Source organism: Strix aluco, chromosome 1 (assembly GCF_031877795.1).
Source record: "Strix aluco isolate bStrAlu1 chromosome 1, bStrAlu1.hap1, whole genome shotgun sequence".
Classification (NCBI taxonomy): domain Eukaryota; kingdom Metazoa; phylum Chordata; class Aves; order Strigiformes; family Strigidae; genus Strix; species Strix aluco.
Genome location: NC_133931.1, coordinates 112,770,974 through 112,789,743, shown reverse-complemented (window position 1 = coordinate 112,789,743; position 18,770 = coordinate 112,770,974). Strand labels below are relative to the sequence as shown.

At 43.7% G+C, this 18,770-nt stretch overlaps 1 long non-coding RNA gene across 1 annotated transcript; it reads left to right on the top strand.

Annotated features, from left to right (window-relative positions):
- Positions 1 to 7,695: 7,695 nt before the first annotated feature.
- Positions 7,696 to 10,253, top strand: LOC141933764 (uncharacterized). Its single transcript, XR_012626213.1, has 2 exons — positions 7,696 to 7,929; positions 8,285 to 10,253. It is a non-coding gene; the product is annotated as an uncharacterized LOC141933764 (long non-coding RNA).
- Positions 10,254 to 18,770: the final 8,517 nt, after the last annotated feature.

Genomic DNA, 18,770 nt, shown 5'->3' with positions numbered 1-18,770 from the left:
TTGACAGAGTAAAGATAAGAATATCCTTTAAACGCTTTGATATTTGCCATTGAGACCAAAATGTTCTTCTTAACTTTGAGGGAAGAATGAAAAAAAATGCTCCAAAAGGCATTTGATGCTCATTTTTCAGACGAAATATGATCTGTGAAATTTCCAGATGGAATACTTTTTAAGAAAGACCAATTTTAATAGGCAGTTGCAGAAAGAAGTTTGTGCTAGTGCAGTCTGCAGCCTTGAACATGCCCAGGACTGTACGTTGAGTGTGTGATGGGTAGAAGAGTTGCTGTGACCTGTGCTTATCTCAGAACACCTTTACACAATGCTGAAATGTCTGTGCTTACTTTAGGACATAAAACATGCAACTTGCTGTATGTGGAGTTGGCGTGCTGTGACAGTGTCCATTTCAGTTCTCATAATTGCCCCTCTGTTCCTTTATGATCCTCAGGAATGTTTTTTAAATACATTGTCTTGCTTTGTATGTTTACTTTGTGAAGTCTCTGAGGTAGGGACAGTCACAAAAGCTAGGAAAAGGCAGATCACATTCTCAATTAGAATCTTCAGGTGTAATGAAACACTGTCCTGGTTTTGGCTGGGATAGAGTTAATTTTCTTCCTAGTAGCTGGTACAGTGCTGTGTTTTGGATTTAGTGTGAGGGTAATGCTGATAACACACTGATGTTTCAGTTGTTGCTAAGTAGCGCTTATCCGAAGTTAAGGAGTTTTCAGTTTCCCATGCTCTGCCAGCGAGCAGGTGCACAAGAAGCTGGGAGGGGACACAGCCAGGATCGCTGACCAGAACTAGCCAACGGGATATTCCATACCACAGAACGTCACGATCAGTACAGAAACCAGGGGGGGGGAGTTGGCTGGGGGGGATCATTGCTTGGGCATCAGTGAGTGGGTGGTGAGCAATTGCATTGTGCCCCACTTGTCTTTTGTTGGGGTTTATTTCTCTCTCTCTTTTTTTATTATATTCCTTTTCATTACAATTATGATTATTATAATATTTTATTTTTATTTTAGTTATTAAACCATTCTTACCTCAACCCATGAGGTTTATTTTTTTTCAATTCTCCTCCCCATCCCCTGGGAGGGGAGGGGAGTGAGCGAGTGGCTGTGTGGTGCTTAGTTGCTGACTGGAGTTAAACCACCACAAGCAAAAAGACCTCATAAGAGCATCAGTTTGAAGAAAGATAGAAAGAACTGAAGAAAGTTAAGAATCAGTATGCATTTCCACTCTGAGCAGCTACTGGGAAAAGCAGCTCAAGAAACAGAAGAAATATCTTATTTACTGCCTTTCATTGAAGTCTGGATCAAATTTGCTTGTATTTCTCTGCAGGTTTTGTTTAGGGAAAATAGAGATTTCCTTCTGTTGGGCATCAATACTGTCAGGAAGTGTTGAGATTGTGATACATTCAGTATCAGGCCATTTATTCTGTCAGAAAAATCTCACTTTACCCCATTTACCATAGAATCATTATTTAAAAAGCAAATGAGTCCTCGAATGAAGAGAGTGGCTACACCCGTATCAGTAAAGACAAGACATCAGAGATTTCCCCCTGGCCCTGGGGATGAGTGCCCCAGCTCACTGAACTCTGTTACACTCAAAACAAGGTGTCCAGACTCACCTCACCAGTCAGCATTATCATCCCCGTTTTAAAATGAAGAACAAAATGATAACAGGAGGACTAATGGTCTATAGAGATATTTGAGCTACCTCAGTGTGGGAATGCAATGGAAGATTGGTGAGGAGGATTGTAAACACACTCAAGTAACTTGCAGCTGGCATGCCCAAAAACACTTGTATCACACTAATTGTTGCTTAGCTCTGTGTGCTTGATGGGTTTTGGAATGTCTGCACTTAGATAACATAGGCCTGTGAGAAACCCTGAGGCACCCTATCGAACATCCTTGAGATTCCTGCCCTGCTGTGGGAAAGATCAAAGCACAGTGGAAAAGTACGCCTGTGAAAATCCCTGATATATACAGGCAAAAGCAGCAGGTTCAAGATCTCTTCCTTCTTAGCCTCTCTCTGGATAGCAAGGACTGAGCTCCGCGGTGCCTGCGTCCCCACTCATGTGCCTCTGCCTGGGTGCTGCTGTGGAGATCCCCCAGGTCACAAGGTAACAAGAATAAATTTGCTGTTTGCATTTCATCCATGGTTTTGTGGCTGTTCCTGTGTCCTGCGTGTGCCAGCTCACACACTCAGCTACTGCTAGAAGTTTGATGTCACAGGACTCAATGTAGGCTAATTTTCCAGTCTTCTCAGGTCTATTACTGCAGATATACCCTCAGGGTTACAATGCAGATCAGTGTAAAGATACCAGCATGAACTCATTTGGACCTGGCTCAGGACACAGAAATAGGACAGTCACAACAGCATGAGGCTCCAGGTACACCAATTCATCACAGTCAGACTGCTTCCCAGACAGTGCAGTGTAGACCTTCACGAGGGAGTTGTCCAAGGTCACAGAAGAAGTTTGACCTTATGGCAAAATTGAATTCCTCTCCCCTAAATCTCGGTCTTATATGGGACTGTTGACTCATTGTTCCTCTCTTTAGGAGATTAGGTTTCATTTCTGTGGCAAATCAAGCACAAGTCTCCTGAAGACTGTTGTTCCACAGAACAGACTGCTGGCAGTTGTTCCCAGACTTGAAGGCCCATAAAATAAATTTTTGGTTACCTATTGGGGGAACAGCAAGATACTTTTAAATCTGTAACATATTTATTTCTATCTAGATTTAGATTGAGCCTGTTAAGATTGTAGCTGATAGGAATTTTGCCATTGTTTTCAGTGAATATAGCCCTGAGAAATCTGAAAGCACAAAGACCTCGAGTTTTCATTTTAGAAAACATGAGAAATAGTATGCAGAGAAAACTTTTGTACAAACCACAATAACTTGACAGATCTTCTGCTGAGGATAGAACGCACCAGAGCAAACCAATATGTCTTAATTAATAATCCTGTCTACTCAGTACAACTGCAGTAATACTAATCGTTTCCTGAGAAGAGTCTTGGCTGAATACAAAGGCTTTTTAAACTTCTGTTTCATTCTTTCAGAACTGTAGTGTTTTGAAGATAAATAAAATCAGTTAATGAATATGTATATTTTTCCTGATGAAGAGTATCTCAGTGAATATTCTAGGATGGTTTTGTAGACTGCAATGGACATGCTTCTTTGAAGTTTTTACTGATTTAAAAATGCAGTCATTATGTTTGGGTCATGCATCAGTTTACTGATTTAGTTAGTCAAAGAAACTAAGCTTAAACAAAATATTTCAAGACAAGAACACTTTTCAACCTCAAACAGCAAAATACATTGAAAATTCTTTTCAATAGCTGCAAGACATTTAAAAATCCATGTAACAATATGGAACAAGCTTGATTTTTACCTGTTAGAAAAAGCAACAAAACCCACCATTTTCTCACCCGCTTAAACAAGAAAAGTGAATGAGTTGAGAGTCACCAGAGGACTAGAGATGTCCATATGAAGGTCATATGGAGACTATACTGTGCAGCGCCTGCTGTCCAGTATGCTGACTTCATGCCCTGCTGTCCAGGGAGAACGGTGGCAGCTGGGATCTGGGGGGGCAAGCGCCCATGGTCCGCACCCCTGGTCAATCCCAGGGACAAGAGCAGAACTGGCTGCATGGCCATTTGCTTGGTGGCTGTTCATGTGGTCTGATATCAGAATCACAGCTGCGGAAACATCCTTTGACTCGACTTTGATGTGAAGCCAAGGTGGATGAAACGAAGTCTTCAGTTTTACTTCAAAAGTAGAGGAAACAATTAAGCACTCAAGAGTAAACATTATATTTCCATTTTCTCTTTGTGTTTTCAACAGTCCAGTGTCAATGTAAAGACTTTAGTGAGAGCATCATCCTGTTGCATAAGGTACTGCACAAGCTCAGGGTAAGATAGTTCCTGTCCCAACAAAATGACAGTCTGAAAGATAAAACAGGGAAGATGGGAAAAGGGATAAGGGCTCAAAAAGACAAAGTTGCTTACACTGGATTATAAAAAGTGAAGAATGTGATGTCCCCTCCAGTCTAATTCACAGACTGGCAAGAGATTTGTGGGCAGCAGCCTCACAGAATCACAAAGTGGTTGAGGTTGACAGTGACTTCATTTTGTGCAACTCCCCTGCTCAAGCAGGGCCACTCAGAGCCATTTACCCTGGACCATGATCAGACAGCTTTTGAATATCCCCAAGGATGGAGACTCCGCAACCTCCCTGGGCAACCTGCTGCAGTGCTCAATTACCCTTACAATAAAAACAAGTGTTTCCTGATAATGATGGAGCCTCCTGTAGTCTTAGTTTGTGCCCATTGCCTCTGGTCCTGTCACTGGGCACCACTGAAAAGAGCCCAACTCTGTCATCTTTTCACCCTCCCTGCAGGTGATATACATTGATAAGATCCTCCCTGAGCCTTCACTCATCCAGGCTAAGTGGTTCCAGCTTTCTCAGCCTTTCCTTATAGGAGAGATGCTCCAGTCCCTTCATCATCTTCATGGCCTTTCATTGGACTCTTCAGTATGTCCATGTCTCTCTCTTGTACTGAGGAGTCCGAACTGGACACAGTATTGCAGGTATAGCCTCACCAGTGCTGAGCAGTCTCCTAGATATTAAAGGTGAAACACTCAGGGAACAAGCAACTAGGGCTACCTAAGACTAGCACCTATGACAAAATGCAAGACAGATTTATCCAGTGATGTCCTTGCACTTCGCTGTGTAGAACACCTGGAGGACATTTGTTCTGAGCCAGTAGGGCTCTTCCATTTTGTACCAAACTGATACCTAAAATTGGGTGACAGGGAAGGCATCTTACAGCCTGAAATCAACATTCTGCTGGTGTCAAATGGGGAAGGATGTCTTACCAATGTGTACTTGAGATTTGAGCCATGTCCTGTTGAATTATGCTCTTGAAGTCCTGAAGAGTGGCTTGCTAGCATAGGTTGTAGTGCTGAGAAATACAGTAACTGGCTTCCTTTGCAAAGACCGTCCTGCATACTGTGTGGAGCTGTTGTGAGACTCTTGCTCTGTCCCTTGCCCTGAAAAGCTGCAGCTCTGCAATGTTCTGCTGGGCAAGGTAGCCACAGGGGGATATAAGTACATGAGTGAAGCAGCAGGTCTGGAGAGTGATGTGAATGAGCTGAGAGAGGAGCAAGTGGTAAAAGTGCCTTACAGTGGATGCTGCGAGGATTTTGGGGAAAAATTGAAGGTGCCCCAGGCACAGTGTGGTCATGCTTGGAGATACTGTGAGGGTGCTTTAAGGGTCTGCTGTGTGGATCTAAATGAGTAGTCCTCATGAATAAACTAACAGTCATGTAAACATGGGCAATGTGAACCCCAAAGTTAGCAGACATCTCAACCTAGCTGCATGAACTCAAGATTTTCTATAAGCCAAAATGCATAATATTTTTCTCTACAGAATCCACCTTACTAGATTAAATTTTATTTTATCAAATAAATGCTATGGTTAGTGCAATCCATGCAATTTAGTAAGTGAAATTAACTGTATCTGCAAAAGCTGTTTTAAGTCATCACCACTGCCCCTAGAATAGATAACATTGCACACCCACTTAGATACTGCATCCAGCCTCTCCCCAGTACAACCAAATGGTTTCAGGTATTAGAAACACCATACCAGAGTTGCAGAGATGTTCATTTGAACTTTTGGTAGTCTGGGACAAACAACAGTGCTATTTAAATATTTTAGGTGACACTTTCATCATCATTTTATCTTCCATAATTGATTGCTTGGCCTTCTCTCCAAACCTGGGCATGTCTGTAAAAGTAGAGCATAGATCATATTCTGCATGTGAGCACTCGTGTAACCTTCCCATAAATGCTTGTGATTTACTTTTCAAGTAAAAAGAGCTTTGGCATCTTTGCGTGTCTCATGGATCTTGTTCTTGGTACCAGGAACAAGATTACTAGATAAACTAGATTACTAAATTATGTCTAGTAAATTAGATAGATTAAACCTTTCCTTGTTTCTCTGTACCTCTCCAAATTGCCCTGGGCAAGATAGCTCACTGAATTGGTGGGTTTTTTTTCATGTTAGGGAGGATTCTGCATCCACCTCTGGCCCTAGGAGCACTGCTGATAGTTGTGTGCAAACAGAGCACTAGGATCAATCTGAGGTCATTAACAAATGGGACCACACTCTTTCACTGCAGAAAGCCCATTACTTAATGAGTGAGCTGAGAAGTGGGCTTTTTATACATGCTCTATGTATCTATTTCAGTTTAGTCTCACAATTCCTTCCTGGACTGGACATTTTTGGGTCATTCCTTGTGTGCATGCATAAATGTACATATGTGCTTATACCTAAAAATGTGGTGGCTTGCTCACAAATAGTAGTCTTTAAATCAGGAGTAGAATGTATACTCAATGATATTTCTTAGCTCAACTAGAAATAATAGGCTTGGCAGAGGGCATGATGAAACTCTGTTGCCTGTTTGGTGCAGGAGATGAGACAAAATAACTGCCACCATCCCTTCCGATCTTGGAGACCTATGGAAGGAGAAGCTGAGAAATAACCAATGTAAGAGAGGGGAGACAAGAAAACTTAAAGCAGATAAATGCTACTAAGTGTCATACAGCTCTTTTAAGCAAAAACTTATGCTTGATTTCAGAACAATTTTCCTGGATATGTAAATGTCATGGGACTGCCCACTGATTGTGGGAGCAGCTGCTTTCCCTCTGGCTGCACGCTTTCATAGAGCTTGAACCCTTGATCCTATGCAAGTGTGGTACCTCTTAATTGCAAGGCTGTGTGATTTAAGAGAGCTTGCAGGACTGCCTGCGACCGTGAATCAGTACAACCAGGTTCTGAGAGTGCCTGCCTTCAACTCAAGGTATATTTAAGGACAATGAGATCAGAGGAGGTCAAATAATGAACAAGATCAATGTGGGGTAAGGTCGTGGAAGGGACATCATTCAGTCACCAAACATCTTGGTGCAACTCTTGGTACAGTAACAAAAATCCCAACCTTAGCTACACCTTGAGGTGTGTCAATTAATCTTGAAATGGAGGAAGAGATTTCCAATATTTGTTTATATCAGGATGTCCTATATACATCCCTTCACACACACACACACACACACACACACACACCCCACTTCCCAAAACTGCTGTCCAAGCAGACCAGCCACGTCCAACTGTTTGGGTTGCATTTAAGGTTATTTTGGAAGTACCATTCACCTTTGCCATGGGATGAGGGGACTATGCTTAATGTGAGAGCATTTATAAGACTTAAAGCACAGACAGTTGACTTCAGTCACCAGTGCTGAAGCCATTGCAAGCTGCAGCTCAAATCTCCTTACAGCCCTGAAATCCTTGTTGTGGATCTCTCAGGAGCAGGCGCTGCTCTGTGTGTGTATGTCTGTGCAATACTCCTGTGATGCAACCAGCTGGGGATTAGCAAAACCCTATTTTTACTGATGACTTAAAGCAGGATTGCCAGTCCCTGAGAGGGAGGGGACCAGTCCTGCAGCCATCGATGCTCAGCACCTGACATAAGCACAGCACTGCAGTCTTGTAAGAAAATTAACGTTACAATCAGCTTTACTGCATCCCCCAAAAATCCTGTAAGGAGGAAGTCTCCAATGAGGTCATTTCATGCTGGGTAGTTTTCCATGGTAACTCCAATTCCAGACTCACACTGGTGCTACCTGGCTGGAGCTTGGTGCAGGCAAGGCAGGAGGCTCTGCCGCTGAGGCTCCCCGGTTCTCCATTCATTTATGTTCCTGGTGTCACCGCCGGGGCTGGTGGCAGTAGCAGAGAGCCCTTGGAGCAGAAGCATGACATGCCAGCAATTGCTGTTTCTCTCCGACATAGGTGCCAGATTGCAGATGCCAATGGGAGGAAGGACATTGATCGATCGGCATCGGGTTCTGAATGAGTCCAGCCTGAGCTCAGGTAGGGCTGCCTGCTCCCAGGTGGAGCCAGTGGGTTTGGGGAAGGTTTCAATCCCAGCTGATGAAGCTGACAGGTGTCAGGCTGCAGCTGCGTAGCGAGGGCTGCTCTTTGATGGGAACTGCTGACTTTCTCGCTAATCTGGGGGAGAGCCATGGCCAAGTGCTCCCTGCAGTTAGAGATTTGCAGGGAAAGCTGCAGCATCTTTTGCCTACCTGCTGTTTTGTCTACATCAGGTTTGTCGGCCACTTAAAGAAAAGATTAATTTTCTTGGTGGTTTTTTTTTTTTTGACAAGCATTTTGTGTATAGTTATTTAGAAGCCAGGGATTGATGGTCGCATTCCTCTCTTTCCATCAGGAGCTGTGCCAAAATGGACGTTTGCTGGCAGTCATGAACCAACGCTGTCTGCTCCAGTACCAACGGTGCTGACTTTGCATTGTACCTCCCAGAACCTGCTTACTTATATATTTATATTGTCAACATGAATCAACTCAAGAGCAAATGTCTTAGTGATTGCACAAGTAGCAGCTCTTGTTCAATCCTTAAATTTGCACAGTTTGTGGAGTTGTGTTAAACAGATTATTTCAGAAAAGTGCTTTTGGACTGTGCCAGGTATCCTGTAACAGAACAGGTCAGCAGTGCTGGTTAGTGCCTGGATTTTAGCAAAAAGGATTTTCTGCAGCAAGCTAAGGGAGCATTGTTATCAAATGTTTCTGGTTTGAAAGCCAGACTTTGTTGGACTAAACCTCCTGCCTACTAATTTGATCTTGTTCCAGCAGTTATTCCAAAGAGCTGATGTACATGTAAAGTTTGTTATCGTTCTGACTGTAAGAAAAGAGCAATCTCTGAAACACTTTGGCCCAGTTCTGTGAATGCATATGGGGTTGATGTCTCTGTGAGTTTTGGGTGTGGAAACTCTGGCTGATAGAGATGAAGAAGAATGTCAGTGCCAGATTTTGTCTTGTGCCTCCCAGGAGGCTCAACACAAGACAAGGGAGGAAAACGGCTTCGTGACGTCTTTGCATTTCTGGGCCTCGGGACTGATCCAAGGGCTGGCACAGCTGCCAACCATCACCCCAAGCGTTGCTATAGCTTATAGATGCTGCCCACAGTTGCCCACCAGCTGCTATGCAACCCAAAATAGCCTCAACACAAAGCACTCCAGGAAGTCTCCTCTTCTTTTCCCTCCATGTCCCATTTATCTGGCTCTCTGATGCAGAGGGGTTAGACTGAAATGAAGAGGTTACTTCATGAATGAATTGAATTAATTTACTTCATTTTTAATGAAGTAAAAAAAAAAAAAAAAAACAGGTTTTCTCTTGTACTTTTCACTTAAGATAATTTTAATACTCGCTTCATCTCTTTTTTCCTTGTAGGAAATAACAAGCGATATTAGGGATTTTTCTTTTCCCTTTTCCATCTGCTTTGCCTCTCACCACTCTGTAGCTATTTAATAGTCTGGTTGTTACAAATGGTGCAGGGAAGAATGGTAAAAAAAAAATAAATTAAATGTCACTAGATTGATGGCATTTCTTTTTCTTTTCTATTTTTCCCTTTGAAACACTTCCAGATCCGTGAAATTTAGAAAAGCTAGGTCTTGATCCTACAACCATGTAAGAAGTTGTGTACCAGGTCAGAATGAAAGTCCATCTGGCACAGTATTTCTCTCCAAGAATGACCAGTAAGAGGTATATAGAGCCAAGACTGAAAGGGGAAGCAAGAGCAGTTACACATACTCAAAATATTTTCCAGACATTTGTGATTGGGGTGCTAGAAATGATACCTTGATGTGTAATACTGCTTCACTGTTGTCATTGCCACCTTCCTTTTCACTTGGTATGGGCCCAAGATTTAAAGATAAGGTTAGATCCTTTGCTCCTGCTGCAAAATTGAAGTCATGAATGACCACAAGTGACCATTGAATTTGGGGGGAGATGTCCCCAGAATTTCAGGTCATGGACAGTGAAATATTTATAGATATTCTTGGTTTCTAAATGTGTTGTGGCCATTCAGTACAGACTGGCTACAAAAGACCTGAGTACAGCCATGGTGTGGGATGAAAATATTTGTTAAATAGGCAATACCAGTCAAGGAAGTTGCTGGAATGCTTGGATGAGAAATCAATCTTATCAGAGCCATTAGAAAATGGAAAGGATATATATACAGGAAAATTAGAAATTAACTGAAAAATATGTTTAGAAATTTTCACTTAAGCCTCTTAAAAAATGGTGGAAAAAAGCAAGAGCTGTTTATTCACTTGTCCTTTTTGTATTCCTCTTTCTCCTTGGTGTGGTATTTCTTCCTGAATAAAGTAATTTCTTTCTAACAGGTTTTACACAATTTTCTCCTTTATACAGCATTGCTGTATATTACAGCGTAGCTTAAAGATCCCATCTCAACATCACCTATGTTTCACTGTGGAGGAGGTCATCCCTGATCCCCTCACACCAATATCTCATGAGCACCCCTGATGGGTACTGCTCGGGTGCTTTGTTATTCTCTCTCAAAATTTACTGAAATGAGAAACCATTACCACTCAACTGATGAAAAAAATCTTACTGGGGTGCTGGTGGGTGTGCTGAGAGGACAACAAGGTCCCCTGCCTCTCAGCCTTGATTGTATTGTATTACAATCACAGAGATGCTATGCTCATAGAGAGGGCTTCTCACTCTCCTTTACCTGTTCAGCTTATGATAGTTTTTCTCTCTCATTGAACAAGACATCCTGCATCGTACAAAAAAGATTATTTTAGTGATGTCTTTGAGGTGTGCAAATTATGAGTGGGATTTGCTGCTTTGAGTTAGTATTTCGTTCCTTGCCATGACGTCAAGCGCAGGATGGCTCCTGAGGGTTACCCTGCCATGCCTGCTGCTAACACACATTTGCCACAGCTTTAAACTTACCTCTGAGATAGGAGATGAGCTGTCAGAGAGCCTGGATTTTTTCTTCTCCTCATCCCTTAGGTGCATTGCTCTAATGTTGTCATCCTCACCAGGAAATTTATAGCTTTGCCATGAACCAAAGCTTTTGCCATTGACCCTGTGAAGCTGCATGAGGTTTTGACCCCTTGCTTCGGAGCAGAGGGCTAGGAAATGCAACATGGTGGTTTTACTCTCCTAGTGAAAAAGGCTGTCAGGGAGAAGATGGGGAGAAAGAAGAATGATCTGAAGGAGCCTTCCAAGGGTATCTGGTCAGCTTTAAGGGAGAACAAAGCTGTCTTAACATGTGGGTTTGTTGCTGACTTTTAGGCTTGGAAAATTGCCCATTTGGCTGCTGAGGCAGCAGCCTGAATATTTGTGCAACTTGGCTGTGAAGGGAATGCAAAGGGATTTCTTCCCCTTCAGGTTCACGCATCACTAACCATGCCAGGCATGTTGCTCCGTACTGTACACCCTGAATGAATAAACTGCTTCTAATAAAGAACCAATGTTGCTAATATCTTCGTGTAATTTAAACCAAGGCTTTTTGAATTTAGCTCATTTGGGGAAGGAAAAAAAACCACTGATGTTGCAAATGCTTATGCATCTGATTAACTTTGCCGCTTAGCTTAATTTGCAGGATCAGGGCCTTAGCTATCAAGAGGCTACATGGCATTACAGCCCTTCTATACATCTTCATTAGAGTATCTTTCTTACGAATTTGCTTTCATGCATGTTTTTACAACCTCAGTCATAAACTGGATTGTATCTGCCAGCAGCAGTGTTTAACTATGTCAGCTCCTCGGTGCCTGAGCTAATCCCTTGTCCTTCTTGACAGGAAACGTGGGGAGTGCTGTTTCCTAAGGATCGATGCACAAAAGTTGCCATGTTCCTAGTCATTTGCCTAAAAAATTGAGGACATCATGAGGTTTTATTTAGGCCAGCATTTTTGCCCATTCAAGATTTTTTGTCTGGGTTTTTTTTCAATTTTCTGTAAGAGCAGAATTGTTAATTCTCTCCAAATTTACTCATGTTCAGAATTTCAAGTGGGTGTTTTTTCCTTCTAAAGCTTTCACTTACTTCTACTCCTTTCCTTTCCATCCTGGCCTGTCCACAGCTTTTACTCTTCCATTTCTATTTTTTTTTCTATTTCTATTCCATCTTCTCTTCCATTTCCTTTTTTTTTTTTCAGTGACATGATGGAAAAATAGTTCCTCACAGCTTCCTCCAGCTGTTGCGGCTGCTGCATTCGTATTCTCAGATTTAAAATCTGGCAACCCTAGTGGGTGTCCATCTGGGGAATTATACAGGTGCAGAAAGGAGCAAGTGTTTCTCCTCTCGAAGGTCTGCATTGTTGCTGTCCTTCCTGGTGTCTGAGGACACGCTCCCTCAACCAGCAGCTCCCTCTGAGGTGCCATGACTCTTGGCTGCCCCCCATTCAAAGCACAGTGTGAAAAGCTTGACAGAGACTGAGATATGAATGCGGATATTAAAAAACAAAGAATTCATTTTTTTTAAGGGTTGCGCCTAATCCTTTCTCTCCTGGGGCCCTGTTTTTTGGAGTCCAAGTATTTGTTACAGGACTCCTAACTTGTAGAGGCAGATGTACCACTGGCAGCCTCCCAGTTGTAAGAGACGTGGAGGAAAATTTCAGCTACATGGGGTTCCACATAAGTGCTGATGAACTTGGTCCATGGCTGAAGCATCCCCAAGCTGGGGGATCCTGCCAGCTGTCTCCTTGCCATGCCATCAGAGACGCAGGTGCAATATGTGAACACTCAAAATAAATGCGCACGGGCAGTCCCCACTGAGAGTTCATGGCAGGCAGAGCTCTGCTGGAAGTTGCTTTAGATACAGGGCTTTACATGCCTCAAAGATGTATATGCATAATATAAGATACTTGTTTATTTGAAAACTGTTTTATGAATTGTGGGGGTTTTTTTTCCATGGGCATGTGCAAATTTAAATTATGGCAGAAGTAGTGTAGACATCTGTAAATTAAGATATCCTTTCCATTAGTCACAGTATTATATTAAAGTGCTTTAACTTTTTTATTTGGTTACACCACTCAGTAAATTAAGCCCCAGTCCTGCAGTATGAGACAGGAGGAAGGAGCCCAATGTCCACACAGAGCACCAGGGAAATCTTTGTGTAGAGCATCTGCCATCTTGCTGCGCAAACTGGGTATCAGTCAAAAGTTGCATTTGGTTATAAAAATCAAGGATGGGCAAGTGTTGGTCATTTGGTGCCTCAGAACTGCTCGGTGGCACCTCCTGGTCCCTCACTGTCCCCAGTGGTTTCTGGGGCTGCTGCCTGGTCCCCCTGGAGCTGGGGCCACCTTGCCTGCATCTGCTGGCTCATGGAGCCCAGCCAGTGTGGGCACAGAGAACAGGAGCCTGCAGAGCTTTGCAGAAGTGAGGGGCTCAGCTGGGGACTGTGTTCACTGAGGCCAGCTGGGATTTTATAAGAAGTGATGGGCGCAAACATCTGCTGGTACCCTAAAATGCTGCCTCCCAAAGCAGCATCCCAGTTCCGTACTTTGAAAGCAGGTTTGAAGAAGGGCTGAGCACCACCCATGACTGGGAGCAGGGCTGGAGGTGGAGGGAAAAGATCCTTCTAACACTGGTGGGAAAAATTATATTTTTTTGGTTCAGTTTTCAGACTTTCTGGCATGTCCACCAGCCTCAGAAGTGCTTCCTTGTCCACAGGGAGCTGCTTTGCTGCTCCTGCTGCTGACTTGGGTCTCCAGGAGGACAGCAGCACTGTTTGCACTGGGAAATGCCACCAGGTGCTGCCACCCATGTGATAGGAGTAGTGCCATGAGAGGAGGGTAGCCACTTGCTTTCCAGTGAAAATAAATCTGATACCAGTTCCTGTTCTGCTTGGGTGAAATACCTGCACCATAGAAACCAGTGAGTGAAGGGTGATCAGAACGGACTGGCTTTGCAGTCCCCTTTCTGTAAAACTTTGCTTCCTAACCAATGTCCCTTTCTGTAAAACTTCCAGTTTTCAATAAAACTTCCAGTTACAGTCTCCATTCTGTAAAACCTCCCTTTAAAACTTCCAACCTGCAGGCTCAGGAATGGACCCAGTCACACTAGAAAAATGTCAGTTCAGCATTAAAAGGTGTGATAATCATCCGTGAAAAAAAGGAGCATTATTGATGCTTAAGTCACTAGCTGCTTATAGCCGTTGGGGGACTGCTCGCTTTGTGTTTGCTTTTTCTCCTGCAGGACTGTCGGTCAGTCAGCAGAGCATGGTTTCATTCGTAGTCTGGAGCACTGGAGACGTGGTGTTTAGTTAAGTGCACACCAAGCCTTCATTGAGAGCTGCAGCATCTCCACAGAGGCAACAGTTGAGGCTTCAGATTTTTTTCTGTGTCTGAGATTCACAGTGCTGTTGCCAGACAGTGATTTGGGGCAAGCACCATCCACAGCCATCCAGCAGAAGGGTCAAATCTGCAACCAGGGCTGCACGCTGTGTTGCACGAAGCCACGTGCCCTCCTCCTTGAGCTCCGCTGCTGAAGTCATCGCTCAGTGCCCTGCAAGATCACCATCTGCATTCTGGGGACCTGACCTCACCAGCATAGGCTGGCTTTGTTTGTTAAGCTCATCTGCACGCTGTGAGCCAAAGTGCTTGGGAAGACCCATGCAGCACCCTTCTTCCCAGGCATGCTCGTCGTGGTGGTGATTCCACCTGGCTCCAGCTAAGAAGGCTTTGGCATATATTGACAGTAATGCACACAGGGGGAAAAACTCCCCATCTGTGGTCATGTAGTGGAGAGACGAGTGGCTGCATTTCTTAACAGATGGCATAACAAACTACACGAAACGTGCGTCCCCCTGAGACATATAACCTGACATCAGATAGTTTCAACAACATATTGAAATAAGTCCTCCCTGATGACGCTGTGGCTTCAGATGCAGCCGTACCTCTCTCCCCAAATCCCTTGACAAAGCTATGGGTGATGGAGGCACAGCAGTTTTGAGGGGTCCCACCCTGCTGCCTCCTCTGGCAGCAGGATTCGGGGCGGCAGGCTGAGCAGTGACTGAGACGGCCCCCAGATGCCGAGGACTGGAGAAGTGAGGAGCTAAGGCATTAGTACTTCTCCACAGGTATTAAGTCTTTTCAAGCTGAATAACCTCTTTGTTCTGATAAATGCTTACTTTAAACATCTGCGGTAGGAGTTTTAGTGTTTTACTTTAGGGATAATAGACTTGGGCTTGTCTAAATGGAAGGGGAGCAGAACCACCTTGAGGAATAAGCGTGTCCAGAAGTTACTTTTGCTGTTGGGGAGCTCTGCGTAGTGGAGTGCTGCCCTAAAGCTGGGCAGTGGGCCCATCATCTTGGCCTTCATGATACGCTGGACCTGTGAAACAATGCTCAAATATGACCAAATTTGAGAATCTGGGAGCTGGAAATCATAGTGCTCAGCAGCCCAGATGGACCCATCAGCACCAGAGGTGCCTGGTGTGACTGTAGGGGCTTGGACAGAGATCCCATTCCGTGTCTGCCCAGGGCTGGGGATGCTTTGTACCGGTACAGCAGCGATTCATGCCTCAACCGTGTCCTCAGTGATTGCAGTGAGTGAGGAAGAGGTGGAAACAGCCCGCCTGACATGCAAATAGCATCAGCATCAGATGAAGTGGGAGCTGGTGGGGAAACAAACATTAAATTAATTTAGTTCACAACTCTCCTGTAGGGTATGGGATCTCCCTGTTTTCCCAGGAAGAAGTCTAGAGAGATTAATGTCAAAAAGATCCACTAATTTTGATGACCCAATTTGCATGCCTAATGACCTGATTTTTCTGAACACTTCACGTTCTCTAGCACTTTATGTGCTGGAAGGACAGTGCCCTTGTTTTCTTTCACAGCAATGAGTGCTCAGCAGTTTTGTGAATCAGAACTTGGGGCATTAATTTATGCATTCAAAAAACAAAACCCCACGCAATTACCGAGACAAAGCTTTCGATGTATGGTTTGGATGACTTGGCAGTATCTCAGAGAAACTCTTCAGCAGAGATAGCAGCCAGTTCCCCAGGACACCATTCAGCTGCCTTCACCATGTCTCCTTCCTCCTCCTCAAATTTCCTGCCTCGTATACTGGGCAGCTTCCAGTTTCAGCAACAAATGAGAGGGAAATTCAGTGGACACAGGACTCTTTCCCAGCCAACACTAAGGCAGGCGTTTTCTGACTTCTGAGATTCTGATTTGCAACCTTAATATATTTGTGTATTTACTTCTGTGTAGCACAGCATGCTTTTTTTAGCTCTTTTATGGTCTGGTACATCAGATCCCATCTCTGAGGAACTTACACTCTCTTTTAACATATGGAGTATCTCTAAGTTCCTTCTTGGGCTCTGCAGTTAATCATGTGGTTTTGAACACAAGGAGGTCCCCAGAGGCCACCACTGTGGTCCTGCAGGGAGAATTGCCATCAAGAGGGGAAGCTCTGCCCTCCTGCCCTCCATTGTGAGCACGTGCTGCAGTCATGCAGGGGGGCAGACCAGAGAATTGGCCCAGGCTAAGACCTAAGGCTGAGACTTCATCCATGGAGCTGAAATATAGAATACATTGCAATATGGACAGACTGCTGAAAAGGAGCAATATTACTTCATTTCAACCTCCCATTGTTGGCTGCACCCATTGGGTGCTGGTCTGGCCCCACCACAGATCAGTGCACGTGGACAAGCTGGCCAAAACATCTTCCCTGGTATTTGTAGGGTATTTGCTGTGTTGCTTATCCCAGTGTAACTTGTTCCTCAGTGTGAGGAAGGCCTGCCTACATGCTGAATGCATACTGTGCTACTGGCACAATACTGTGCTGCACTATATAGAAATCTGGATTTTCTGTGGGAAATGTAGGCTCATCTGTATGTAGGCTGATCTGTTAAAATATAGCAAATTCAGGAGGAGCGGGGTAGCCTTTTGGCTGTGACATGTTACACACGGATTCAAGACAGACAGTGAAAGAGAAACACTGGTGGTTCTCTTGAAATCAAATGTCAAATAAAATCAACACAATTTAATTAAAAGGAAAAAAATCTTTCCAAAAAATCTTTGAATTGGATTGAAGACTATCTCTTAAGAACATACTGCAAGCTTAATTTTTGATGTTACAGTTAAATAAAGACATGGTTATCTGATTAACTGTAATCCTCTCATGTTTATTCCTTGAGTCAGAGGCCTTATAAAAATTATCTGAGATTTAGAAGTGGGACCCAAGGACAGCCTGCACCTGGTCTCTGTGTCTGATTGTGGGGAGATATCTCTGTGGCATTACCAACAGAAAATTACTCAGCTGTTTTGATAATCTCCATTGTGCAAAATGTAAAACAAACATACTTGTCCCTCTCTTTCCACAGTTAGCAGTTCTCACCTGAGATATTTGGACTTTCAGTGCCTTGTAACAGAACTGGAGCATAGACTTGACCAAAATCTAAAGACCCCACATGAAGGGAGTTGAAGCTGTCCTCAACCATAAACAAGAACCTCCATCCCACAGCACTGATCCCCTGATTCAGGCTCCCTAAAGGGGAGTCCTACATAACAGCCTCGTTTCAACTACCATCATCCTCCCCAGCTGAACACAAGGGCTTTGTTTTCTGTGTGGCAATCTCCACCACTCATCTGAGCCAGTCACCACAGCTCCATGTACAGGCAAGGCAGAAGTCAGCAGCGAAATCAAGAGCGTGATTTACCCCGTGCCTGAAATAGGTCAGACCATCAATGGGAATCACACCCTGGATCTCACTCCCCTGGCTGTAACAAGGATGTAGCTCTAGAGGTCTATGTTGCAGATGTCTGAAGGTGAGATAAAACTCATCCAAGGAGATTAATATTCAAATTATTTTCTGTTAAACTCATATTCTGACTGTGGAAACGTTTCAGGAAAATCTAGTTGGTAACTGTATTTTTAGACATTTAAAAACCAAACACCAAAAATGGGCTGAAAGAACATTTCAAAGAGTTTTTTCTGCTCTGCTCTGTTGGGAGTGACCGAGCTTTCCCTTGCTGCCGTTAGTGGGAGCCATAGCACAGGGCAGGGCAGGACCCTGCTTTGCTCTGGTTCTCGCTCCACTTCTGCACTGGTTGGGATTTTCTGCTGCAAGAAAAAATAGCAGAAGCCAAAGGCTCAGAGAATGTCTCGGGTGATTTTTTTTCTATCAGCTCGTTTGTGAAAAAATCCTGTTTCTGAGGATGAAAATTTCCAAAAATTGTTTGATGAGGAGTTTCACTGACCCTCTGCCCCCTCCATAGTAAATCTTTAACACCTTTCAAATAAATTAGTTTTAATTTTCAGTTAAAAGTGGTCTTTTCAGCCACAAAATTATCAGTGTGTGCCATTGACCATTATTTTCCTTTACAGTTCTGTGCTCACAGCTCCTTTGCCTGTGAGCAGATGTTACGTACTACTACAGAAAAATTGTTAGGTTTATAAATCATAAGAAATGGCATGCTGAATGGGTCTTCTCTGGACTTCAGTCTTTCCATCAGCTAGCCATTTTCTCAAGTTTTTTATTTCTTTCATGGTAAAAATCCTGTAATATATTACGTACATCAGACATCACACTCTTGCAGGATTGCAGATAGCAATGCTGTTTCTGAAGCACCCGTGGTAGGAGTGGAAATTGAGTTTGCAAGCCACTGAAAAAATGTTTAAAGAACACAGAGCCAGAGGTCTTTCAATAATCTTTCCCATTTACAATATAATAGTATATACAAAGAAACTGCTGTTCTCCATGGGGAAATGGGTCTTGTGTTTCTTGCCCCTGCAAGCTGCTTTCCTGTGATGCAGAGATGCCATTCCTCCTTAGGCAGACCTTTCCTTTCCCAGGGACTTGCGGAACAGCCCGACTTCCACTGAAGTTGGTGACAGTGCTGTTGCTTTCAGAGGGGGTAGGATCAGGTCCTCCACGCTTAG